Raw genomic sequence first — 11,585 nt, forward strand, 5'->3', positions numbered from 1 at the left:
TTTTGACATGATCTTAAAAGTGCTATAATAGAGATTACATGCTAAATGCAATAGAACATAGTAGAAGGAGAAATTAGTATCCCCTCTTTTGGGTCAGGAAAAACCTTATAGAGGAGATGACATTTAAATCTAGTGTTTGAAGTAGAAGCTCATCAGAGAAGTCAGAGAAGAGAGGCAGGGCATTCCAGGCAGAGGATCCAGCACAAAGACGCATGAAACTGCACGGCGAGTAAAGCATTGCTTCATGCTATAAGCAGCTGCCCGCTAATCTGTACAGAAATACTATTACTGCTAGAGATTAACCATCTGGAGGATCCTCACAGCTGCTTCTTGAGAACTACTGTGTTAATGGACGAAAGGATACCGTGAGAAATAGTAAATCTGGCCAAAAGGATCAAAGAAGCTAGAAAATAGGACACTGTCGTCCAACACCCGTATGAATGTTAGCTGGATTAATAACAAGTTGTAAGTCACTACTTTGATTCTTTACAAGTGTAAATTGATCAATATTATTACCAGCTTATTCTCCTATGCATCAGAAATTAGCGTTTTTCCTTATGGTCACTGAGATTCATATTTGTCCATTTATCCAATAAGCTTGAATATAGTCTTCATCCCTTCACTTCCCCTAAAGCCCACGATAAACCAAAGCAGCAGCAGGAGTTGTCCCAGGCAGGCAGGCCTAATTCTTGGAGGTGCTAAGCATTTGCTTGTATTTATTGACAGTTGGGTTGGTCCCAAACCCATCTTTCCAGGCTGGCACACATACTTAGTAATTAAAATGGGGGTTTATATGGCTTAAAATATTTTAATGCAAATGTGCCCTGAGGGTCCTCAGCAAAGAGTTTGGTTTAATAAATTTAATAACTAATTAAGACACCCTCAATTTCAACCTCCATTAGGTTAATTTTTTAATGAGTTTCAGACATTTCTTCCCTAGATGTGGTGAGAAACACACATGTACACACGTGCACCAGGTGTGGATTTTAATCTTTGATTTGCCAGGTATTTGCTGTGTAACCTTGGGGAAATCACTGAACATCTCTGGGCTTTTTTCTTCTCTATAAAAGAAAAGGTTTGAACAAGGTTTTCAAAGATCCCTCTAGTTCTTACCTTTTATTAGTGCAAAGTTCAATGGCTGTTTTCAGTGCCTCCCCTTTAAGGAGGCAGAAGTTCCTACACTGCACAAAAACACCGTATGTGAGAAAGAGATAGAGAGAGAGAGAAAGAGAGTATGTGTGTATATGTGTGTGTGTGTGTGTGTGTGTGTGTGTGTGTGTGTGTGTGTGTTTATGTTTAAATGAATCCTAAATAATCTGGCGGCTTTGTGCAAGTAGTAGAATTAGGATTGGGTATGTTATCAGTGTGCACATTTGGCATGTGTTCCTAACCACTGTGAATGTTTCTCATTCCTAGGTAGGACAGTGGTTTAAATTGTAAAGCACATAGGTTGCTTTTCAAAGTAAATGTATCTGGGCCAGGTGTAGTGGCTCAGATCTATAATCCCAGCACTTTGGGAGCCCAAGGCAGGAGGATCACTTGAGGCCAGCAGTTTGAGACCAGCCTAGGCAACATAGTGAGACCTTGTCTCTACGAAATAAAAATAAATTATCAGGGCATGGTAGTACACACCTGTAGTCCTAGCAACTTGGGAGGCTGAGGTGGGAGGGTCGCTTGAGCCCAGGTGTTTGAGGTTGCAGTGAGCTATCATCATGCCACTGTATTCCAGTCTAGGTAACAGAGTAAGACCCTGTCTCTTAAAAAGAAAAAATTTGCAGACAATCTGAAGTTACCACAATGTGTTTATTTTTTCAAAACTACGTAACCACTTTGCTCCTGAGGGCTTGAATTGTTTTCCGCTCAGAAGCTACACTTGGCGGGACCTGTCAGCAATTGATGCAGAAGAGCTCTCATCAGTCTGCCTTTCTTCAGTGGGGGTCTTAGGGAAAAGCAAATCACCAGCTTGTCCTTTTCCCTTTCTTTCTCCCACCACCATGTCAGGCCAATCCCATTGTGGAAAATTTACCTGGGTGGGTAAGGAGGAGAGAATTGCAGAGAAAGGGAAAGAGGAAAATTAAAATATTAACTGTTTCATTTCCTACAACTATGGTCCTTCTGCTTCCCAGGCAGACTTGGATAGTATAATCCTCTACTTTTTCTCTTCCATACTAAGACACACACACACACACACACACACACATGCAAACGACCCCCAAAACACAAGATAGAATAAAATGCTGAATCCGATCCATGCCTACAAAAATAATTGGTACTTCCAAAAATGACCACTTACGATATGTTTAAAATGCTAGTCAAAACAGGCATTTGCTTTCACCTTGAGCAGTAACGTAGGAGAGCATGATCTGAGGAAAAACAAGGCCTGAACTGTCTCATTCAGTACAGCCAAATGTTGATTACACAAACCCATGACAAATCTGTCTTTCGGTTTCTTTGTGGCATGACTCCCTCCCTCTGCATATTTAACTCATCTTTAAGAATGAGAAATTGGCCTGCTATCCAATTTCCTGGGAGCAAGATCTCCCCAGAATAGCAACATTATTATATTTAAAGTCCATTTGAATTCCCAGAATTAGAAACATCCATATTCAAATGTTAGAATAAAAACACATTCCGAAGGAAGATTCAAAAGTGCACTCTGCTCTGAACCTGACGTACTGTTGGGGACAGCTCCTGCTGTGTCCAGACCGGGGGAAAGCATGCCTGCATTCATTGTCCCTACCCATAAAGGCCTCAGGAACAATTTTGGGGACCTAGCGATGGTAATTAAACCCACTGGTTGGTTAGTGCTAAGACATTTAAGTCATAATTATTAGGTAAAGTTAGCTAGCCCTTTACAATGCCCAGGAGCACAATGACGAATTTTACAAAAAAGGAAGTGATGCCCTGATTTGGGACAGAAGCTGAGAATCCTAGGTCTTTGGAGTACCAAAGAACCCAAAATGCAATAATTGATCTAATTTTTAAAGCAGAATCAGGAAATAGGAGACTTTCTACCACTCCAACATATCTTCTCTTTCTTATTTCTTCCTAACACACCTCTCTTGTATGTTCCTTCTCCTTACGCTTTGCCTTCCATTGCTTATAACTTTTGCCAACTGGCACTCAATGACCCTACTGGACATTAGTTTAAACCAGTGCTGGGGCTAGGAAGACTGTCAACCTCTGCCTGTCTCTAACCTGGAAGAAGCTTGTTTGTATTTTGCTAGGCTTGATTTATACACAAGTGCTGCTCTTTTACTGTGTAGAGCATGCCTGAAATAAGCATGCAGGCATGATCCATCCAAGATTCACATTTTTGTTCTGGTACCTAACAAAGAGGAACTCCTGACCATTCTTCAGCATATTAGGGAAATAAAGTTGACTCTCACAACAGCCTCAAACAAACTATGGCCTTTATATGGTAGTGATGGGAAGGTAGAAACCATGGTAAACATCCCCAAAATCATTTTGATTTTTCCTTCCTTCTTGGTAAGATGTTTGTAAGTGTAGTCATGGCAATAAACAGCTGGCTAGAAAGGTTAAATGCAACTTTAGAAATTCTCCTGTCAGTTTCCAAACATGGTTCGTGCACATCAGAAACACTTGTGGAGATTGTAAAAAAGTTGGATTCTCACGCACTTAACAAATACTTTCTAAATCACTTGGATCGGAGTCCCAGAATGCTATTTCAAGTAAGTGGCTCACAGACAGCCAGGTTTCAGAATCGCTGGTAGACCAATCCCTGCTCAGCCAGCTGCAGCACGTGCTGTTCTTTGGGTGAGTAGATGACAGTGAGAATGAGCACTGTGGCTTCTTAGAAAGGGTCAGGATTCAAGGCAAAGTCAGAGAAACTGAGGCCTTTAAAAACAAACTGGCAATTTCTTTGAACAGACCAGGTGACATTGCCAGGCCATAGTGCATGAGATATTTGCACTGTAAAGAGCCTGAGCTTGAAGCCACGGAGCTGGACAGCAAGCTGAAGCTGTGCCCCGGCTGTTATTCAAATAACCTTTGCTCCTGGAAAGGGGACCTGAGTGGTAGGAGCAGACAGTTGGCACTGACCCATTGGCCTGTTCTGCCAGAGGTCCCCTGATCACCCAGGCCAGATCAGTTGCCCTTTCTCTATGTTCCCTTGTATCCCAATCACTACCTTATCATACGACACTTGTCCCTGTGTATGGAAACAATAATTGTCTGTTTACTTGTCTTTTTCCCCACAGTAAACTCCATTAAGGTATCTATTATTACTGCATTGCCAATATCCCAGTAATTAGCACTGAACTAGTATTTGCTGAATGAATGAGTTTTGTAGCTTAATTAGTTTCAATTTGGTTAGAATTTCCTCTGTAGGATTCCAAATACATTTACTTTGTTGTTTGTCTTTTTTGGGGAGACGAGGAAGGACAGGGTCTTGCTCTGTTGCCCAGGTTAGAGTGCAGTATAGTCATCACAGCTCACTGCAATCTCTAACCCCTGGGCTCAAGCAATACTCCTGCCTCAGCCTTCCAAGTAAGTAGGACTACATGCATGTGCCACTGTGCCCGGCTAATTTTCCTGTTTTTTGTTTGTTTTTTTTTTTTTAATATAAAGACAGGGTCTCACTGTGTTGTTGAGACTGGTCTTGGACTCCTGGCCTCAAGTGATCCTCCTGCCTTGGCTTCCCAAAGTGCTGGGATTACAGGTGTGAGCCACCATACCTGGCCCAAATACATTTACTTTGAAAAGCAACCTACGTGCTTTATAATTTAAAACACTGTCGCACTTAGGAACAAGAAACATTCACGGCAGTTAGGCCCACCCAACAAATCTAGCTGTCCTGTTTTTGTAAATTCTTATTGGAACACAGTCATGCCCATTCATTTACATTATCATTTCTAATTGTTTTCATGACACAATGGCAGAGTGGAGCAGCTGCAATGAAGACACAGAGACTGTACGGCCCACAATGCTGAAAATATTTACATCTGGCTCTTTCCAGAGGGTTTGCCAACTCCCGCCCTAGAATCACACAGACCTGACTGTGTGACACATCGGGCACAGTGCTTAGCCTCTCTAAATCTCAATTTTCTCATTTGGATAGTGGGGATAAAAATGGCACCCTATCTTAGAGGGTTCTTGTTTGGAATAAATGAGATAATCCCTATAAGCCTGCCCATAGTAGGTGTTCAGTAATTATTAACTGTTATTTTTATAACTTTAAAAAAATTCCTATATTTCTTCTTGTCCTTATTATACTACTCTTCATCTGTTTTTTAAGTTTTTAATTAAAATCAAACTAGAGCATTCCCTAGCCTTAATGGAGGCATTGATGTTTCAAAGAACTTTGGTTTCAATCAGTATTTGGTGATTAAACTACTCAATTCCTCAGAACAAAGACTCTAAAAAACTCTCTAATTCTCTCTTTTGGATGTTTAATAAACATGCTGTGATGTGAGATGTTTGTTTTGTACTAGCTTCAGTCATGATAGACAGAAGCAGGTCTTAACTTCACATGCATTTATCCTCTCATTTGGTATCTATCTTACATATTATTCCATTGCCTCCGAAACCAAACACCTGCAGCAGTTCTATTAAATTTCTTCTAAAAATGCAGGGGGTGGATTGGGATGTGAGAGAGCACTAAAAATATCAAATGGTTTTTTTGTATCAAGAAAGGTCTGAAGATAAAAAAGAGACCAAGCCAAGAATTTCCAAGGGTATCTTTTGCTAAACTTGCAACCCTCATTGTTGGAAAGCCTACTGATCACTCTTGTTAAAATAAATTGCTTAAGCCCTTTAATCAAAAAAAATGTCCTACACAGTGGATTGTAGCTCATGCAAAGGAGGACAGCATTCTGACTCATCTAACATTTTATTTATAAGTTTCTCTTTCTGATCATGGAGCTTGAATGGAATTTCAGTTTTTCCTTTAGTATTCAAGATTTCCAAAGTCTTGGCACTGATCAAGACTCTGTCTCACAGGAATTTACAGCAGAAGGCAACCCCTTCCTTGACTCTTTTAAGTACTTATCTGTCCATCAGGGGAATTATCTGCTTGGGCACAGTGTCTAGCTGCCCATAGCAACAGGAATTTATAGTTTTTGTTAAAGTATAAATCCATGCTATGAAAATTGAACTGCAGTTGGTTTTGTATGATTGGGATACTCACATGTTGATTTAGAATCTTTCTAGATTTAAGATAATTCTTCCGGAATTTTACCCTCAACTGCAAGGTATGTGCTTACTTCTGTATGTCAGTTCAGGTCCTCTAAGAAGCAGTCACCAAGGATTTAAACTGCATGAAATTTACTGGGGGCATGGCCCATAAAGGACATAGGGGAAAGGGAGCAGGAGTAGGCAGGAAGAGCCTTCAGACTGTGATGCAGGTCTGACATCATGAAAGGAGAGAAGTGGAAAGAGAATTGTATAAAAGGAACTTTGGACTACAGTGCAACTCTGCGGAAGTCTCAGCCAGGCCAGTGCAGAGCTCCAGAGCCAAGATTGTCCATCAGAGGAGTCTCGTGTTGGGCACAAATGGCCCAGCTCTAGTACTCCCCATGTCAGTCGTTGGCTGGGACCAGCCTGGGTGGACTGTGGCCTTGGAGTGAATGCTTGGATGGACCCAAAGGCACAGCAGCTAGAGGCTGTTGGCTGACTACGTCCTTGCATCCAATTCTCTCGAAGGGATATCTGAGCAAACACCTCCATGGTCACCACAGTGGATCTTTCCTTACAGAGCCACTTCTCCACACAAGTTCAAGGGGCAGCGCCTCCATAGTTAGTTCCCTCAGTCCTCTCTTCCTGAAGAGAATCTTAGAAAAAGGTAGTTAGTGGGAAAAACTATGGTCTCATCTCTGTAGTCGGTCTTAGAGCCAAACTGGTACTCACCCTCTCCTTCCTGTACTGTCCATTCTGAATCTTCCTCACACTCAACACCTTCACCTTCCCTTAAGCAGGCATTGGTGGCTCTCCTGGTGGTTTAATGCAAACCGTCATCTCTGAGGGGTCTGAGCCCTCGGTATTCATACCCTTCCTAGCCAGGATTGCTGTCTATGCCCATTCACAGTTACCATTGCATAAGGGATTACTGAGAGGTGCCCAAGTAGATAACCTGGGTTCATCCCTGTCCCCATTGTGTAAAAGCAGCCCTATCTGTCTTGCTGATCATGATCAATTACTCCTGTCATGATGGTGATTATACTTCTTGCCTGCTGGTCTCCGGATACAAGATTTCTAAAGTGTCCAGGTGGGAGCTATACCTTGTAATTCAACGGGACTCCTTGGTCAGTCCCCTGGCAAGAGAGCACTACCTTTGGGGACCAGAACTTCCAATCCTATAGAATCCAGAATTACCAGGATGAGTCATTGGAAGTAATGGTAAGTGAGACTACTCCAGCTTTCATCCTTTCTTCCTAGAGGGGATATAGTCTCGTAAGAGGTCTTCAAAAATTACTGTGTCCTGAAGGATGCCATTTCTTCCTGTAGGGTACTGCCACAAAACTGGCCCTTCAGCTGCATCTTCAGTAGGCCACTCCAATGCTCTAATGGGCCACTGCTACTGGTCATTGCCCAGGAACTGCGTTGTGGTAGGTAGTTTGTAAGACAGCTCCCAATGATTTCCACCTACTAGTATTTATGCCCTTATATAATCCCCTATCCTTGAGTGTGGGCTGAACCTAGTAACTTACTTCTAATAAATAGAACACAGAAAAAATAATGGGATATTGCCTTTTCTGTCCTTTTCTGGTTCAAGATGTTGAAGGGAGGATGGGATGGGTCCTCTGGTGCAAAATTCCAGATTTCCCTGGGTCTTCTGGTAGGAGCTATGATCAATGGTGCTGACAATATAGGAGCCAAAAATCTGTATATCATCTCCATGAAGGGATCACAGAATGGCTAAACAGACTTCCCACTGCCTACTGCTCATGTGGGTGACATGGCGATGGCCACAGTCAAGAAAAGCAAACCAGAGCTCAAAAAGTAAGTATATCCAGCAGTGGTAATTCAACAACGAAAGTCATACTGGAGAAAAGATGGTATATTTCTTTATTTAAAAGATAAAGCAGGAGTCATAGTGGTCAATAAAGGCAAGAGGAAAGGTTCTGCCATTGCAGGATCAGTTACAAAGAAGTGTGCGGACTTGTGGCCCAGGATTGTGTCCAATGCTGGCAGCAATACATGATTCTTCAGTATATTTGTAAAAAAAATTTTAAAACACATTAAAAAGTATTCGCTTGAAAGAAAAATAATAATGGGATATCAATTCTGAGATTAGCTACAAAAAGAATCTGGTTCCATTTTGCTTACCCTTTTTTATTCTCTGACTTGCTCACTCTTGTAGATGCCAGCTGCCGTGTTGTAAGCAGTTTTATAGAGACACCCACGTGGCAAGGAAATGAGGGAGGCCTCTGGCGAATAGGCAGCAAGGAAATGAGGCCCTCAGTCTAACATATTGTGAGAAACTGAGTCCTATTAACCACCACATGAATGAGCTTGGTTGTAGATCCCGCCTCAGTTGAGCCTGGAAATGACTCCAGTTTGGCCGACATTTTGGTTATAGCCTTGTGAGAGCACCTGAGCTGGAGAATGTAGCTAAGCCACACCTGGATATCTAATCCACAGGAACTATGAGATATGTGTTGTTCTAAGCTGCTACGTTTTAAAGTAATTTGTAACACAGCAATAAGTAACTAATACATTTTCTTAGTACATATCTTGGACCACTTCTCTCTCCTTCTTCACAAAGTAGATATTCAGGTACACTGCTTGCAGCTTTGCCCATTGGGAAGATTCACTTTCTTTACTCTCTTTCAAGTCCATCCCTGAGGGCAGCAATAATGTAGCTGCTGTCTGTTTTTGACTCACTCCCACATGCCACACTGGTCCATCCATAACCCAAGCTCAGGCATTTTTCTTCTGTTCAAGCAGAAGGGACCATACAGGGATCATACAGGGACCTCTATAGGGCATAGATGACAGCTGAGGGAGAGATGCTGGTGCAACTGTAGTTGGTGACATGCGTGTCTGGGCTGCCTGCTCATAAAGTTTACTTGGCTTTCTCATGCTGTTTGGGCTGTATCCTGGATGTACAAGTTTCATCTTTTAATGGACTATTGCTGTCTGACTTTATGACTCAGCAGGTCCAAAATAACCCAGCTCATAGTGGGCAGTTTTGGATACCTTGGTGTCCCATATTCACACATTCCATGTGTACCAGGGCACAGTTACACATCAAGAGCTATTTCTTAAAAGGTGCACAATGTTTAGCTGCAGATGGCATGACTACGCCCCAGAACTCCGGGGTCCTGCGTTGTGGTTCTCTGGGACTTACCATAAACTCCACTTTCTGCTACTGACACTTCCACCATCATAGATCTGCCAGAACTATGGCTCAAGCAGTGGGGCTGCTTGTGTTGGAGCTGCTGTAGAGCCTTTTTCTTCTCTGGGCCCCACTCAAAGCTGGTAGCTTTCTATGATGTCAGTGTATGAGTGGCACAATATTCCTAGGTGTAAAATGTGTTGCTTCCAAAACCTGAAAGGCTTATTAGGCTCTGCGCTTCCTATTAAGGTAGAGAACGTAAGATGCAGTAATGTGTCTCTTACTTTGGAGGCATATCCCAGCACACCCTGACAAGTGGACCCCAGAAACTTTATCGAAATAGCAGATCCCTGAATCTTCATATTCTATAGTGCATGTATCTGACCAAGGTCTCTAGCATCAGAAGAACTTCTTATTTTGGTGCCTGATCAGCATGAAGCTGTCAATGTAATAACGTTCTGAGGGAAGTTCAGATGGTCCAGCTCTCTTCTTCACAGTATATAATGACAAAGGGTAGGATAGTAAACATAGCCTAGAGCAAAACGGTGATATTTTTGCCCATCGCCTTCATTTTCTCCAATTTTCATGTATGTTGATCTCAATTATACAATTGGGGACTAGGAAAATGACCCCCATCTGGATCCATGGGCCTAGTGGCTTCAACCAGGACTCTAATTATAAGCTCATGCTTACCTATTATTTATTCATTTGTTTGTTTTATGTCTCTCCAGATGGAATATAAGCTCTTTGAGAACCAAGACTATGTCAGTTTTAGTCCCTGCTGTATCCCCAGCACCTATAACAGTGCTTGGTACACTGTAGGTGCTCAATAGTTGAATGAATCTACTGCATTATTATTTTAATTTACATTACTTTAGTTATGAGTATTTCTTGTTACATAAACTGCCTTTTCCTCACCATCATTTTTATTATAAAAAATATAATAATAGTAATGATTAGTATATATTTTGCTCCCTCTGCTCCTGGCCACAAGCAATTGCCATCTCAGAGCAGATAAAAGGGTTGGTCTAATCCTGAAAACCTGATTGCCTAAAGGTGGTCTGGCTGACTTAGAGACTGTGAATATATCCTAACTGCTGCGTTCCTTTAGCACCCTGTTGTCAGCTGTAATGAGGCATTTATGCTGTGTTATGATTGCCTTTTTTACTCCTCTGTTACTTCCCCCAGATTAGATCCCTTAAAGGAAGGAACTTTGTCCTTTCATCATATATAACCAGGACCTAGCACAATGCCTGACAAAGAATGGGAAGTGAATAAGTTAATTAAATGAGTGCTCACGAATAATTGAATCAAACCACCCTGTCAGGGCTAAGCAGTAACTAACAAGTTTAATTTACATAAAAACAGATTTCTTCTGAGCTTTGCTCTAAAATGATACCCCATATTCAAGTACCAGGGCAATGATTCAGTCATCTAACTGAGCCTGGGCCAAAACTGAACTCAACTCTGGGAGTTTTGAAAAGGAACTTTTTATGAACTTTCACCTCAGGGCATTCATTGCTCTGTGGGATATGTGATGAAATATCTGTTTCTTTAGAAATAAACATTGTCTCAAAATAGAAAAAAGGAAAAAAATTATACTCTGTTGAGAGACTTAAAAGTTGTTGTATCATGAAAAAATATAACATTTTTACATATGTGTCTTTATGTGCATTTATATGCATATTACATATGTATATACATGTGTACATATAGACACACACATATATAAATAGACATTACTAAAGTCTAGTTTGGTTTAGCAGGAACATATGAAAAGACAAATAGAAGTTAATGGCCCAGGGATTTGTCTATACTTACACTATAGAAGATAATCATTTGATATTTAAGTAGATTTATTTTAATAAATATGTCAGTGTATTCATTCAACAAATATTCAACCAATACTTACTGTATTTACTGAACACATACTATGCCCCTGGCATTATTTTAGGAACTTGGAAATATTAATACGAGAGAGAGAGAGAGAGAAGCAAAAACCTTTGCCCATGTGGAAATACACAATAAACTTAATAAAATTATATAATATATTAGATGATAATAAGTGCTGTGAAAAAAAATTGAGCAGAATAAGGTGGTTCAGAGTGTCAATGTGTGTTTGGGGGGATGTGTATGGTAGCAGCGGGGGAGGGTGGCTGTCTGGGGCAGGGGAATAATAGGTGTAGGAGAAGGTAGAAGCTTGCAGAATTAAAAAGGATGATTAGAATAAGCCCCATTAAGAAGATGAGGTTCAAACAAACCTTAAAGAAAGGCAGGGAGTTAGTAA

General features: G+C 41.2%; 1 pseudogene; it reads left to right on the top strand.

Moving 5' to 3' along the window:
• The first annotated feature begins 7,732 nt into the window (after positions 1 to 7,732).
• On the top strand, positions 7,733 to 8,161 carry LOC105823754 (annotated as a pseudogene).
• The last annotated feature ends 3,424 nt before the right edge of the window (positions 8,162 to 11,585 follow it).

Source organism: Propithecus coquereli, unplaced genomic scaffold, assembly GCF_000956105.1.
Source record: "Propithecus coquereli isolate 6110/MARCELLA unplaced genomic scaffold, Pcoq_1.0 Scaffold7, whole genome shotgun sequence".
NCBI lineage: Eukaryota > Metazoa > Chordata > Mammalia > Primates > Indriidae > Propithecus > Propithecus coquereli.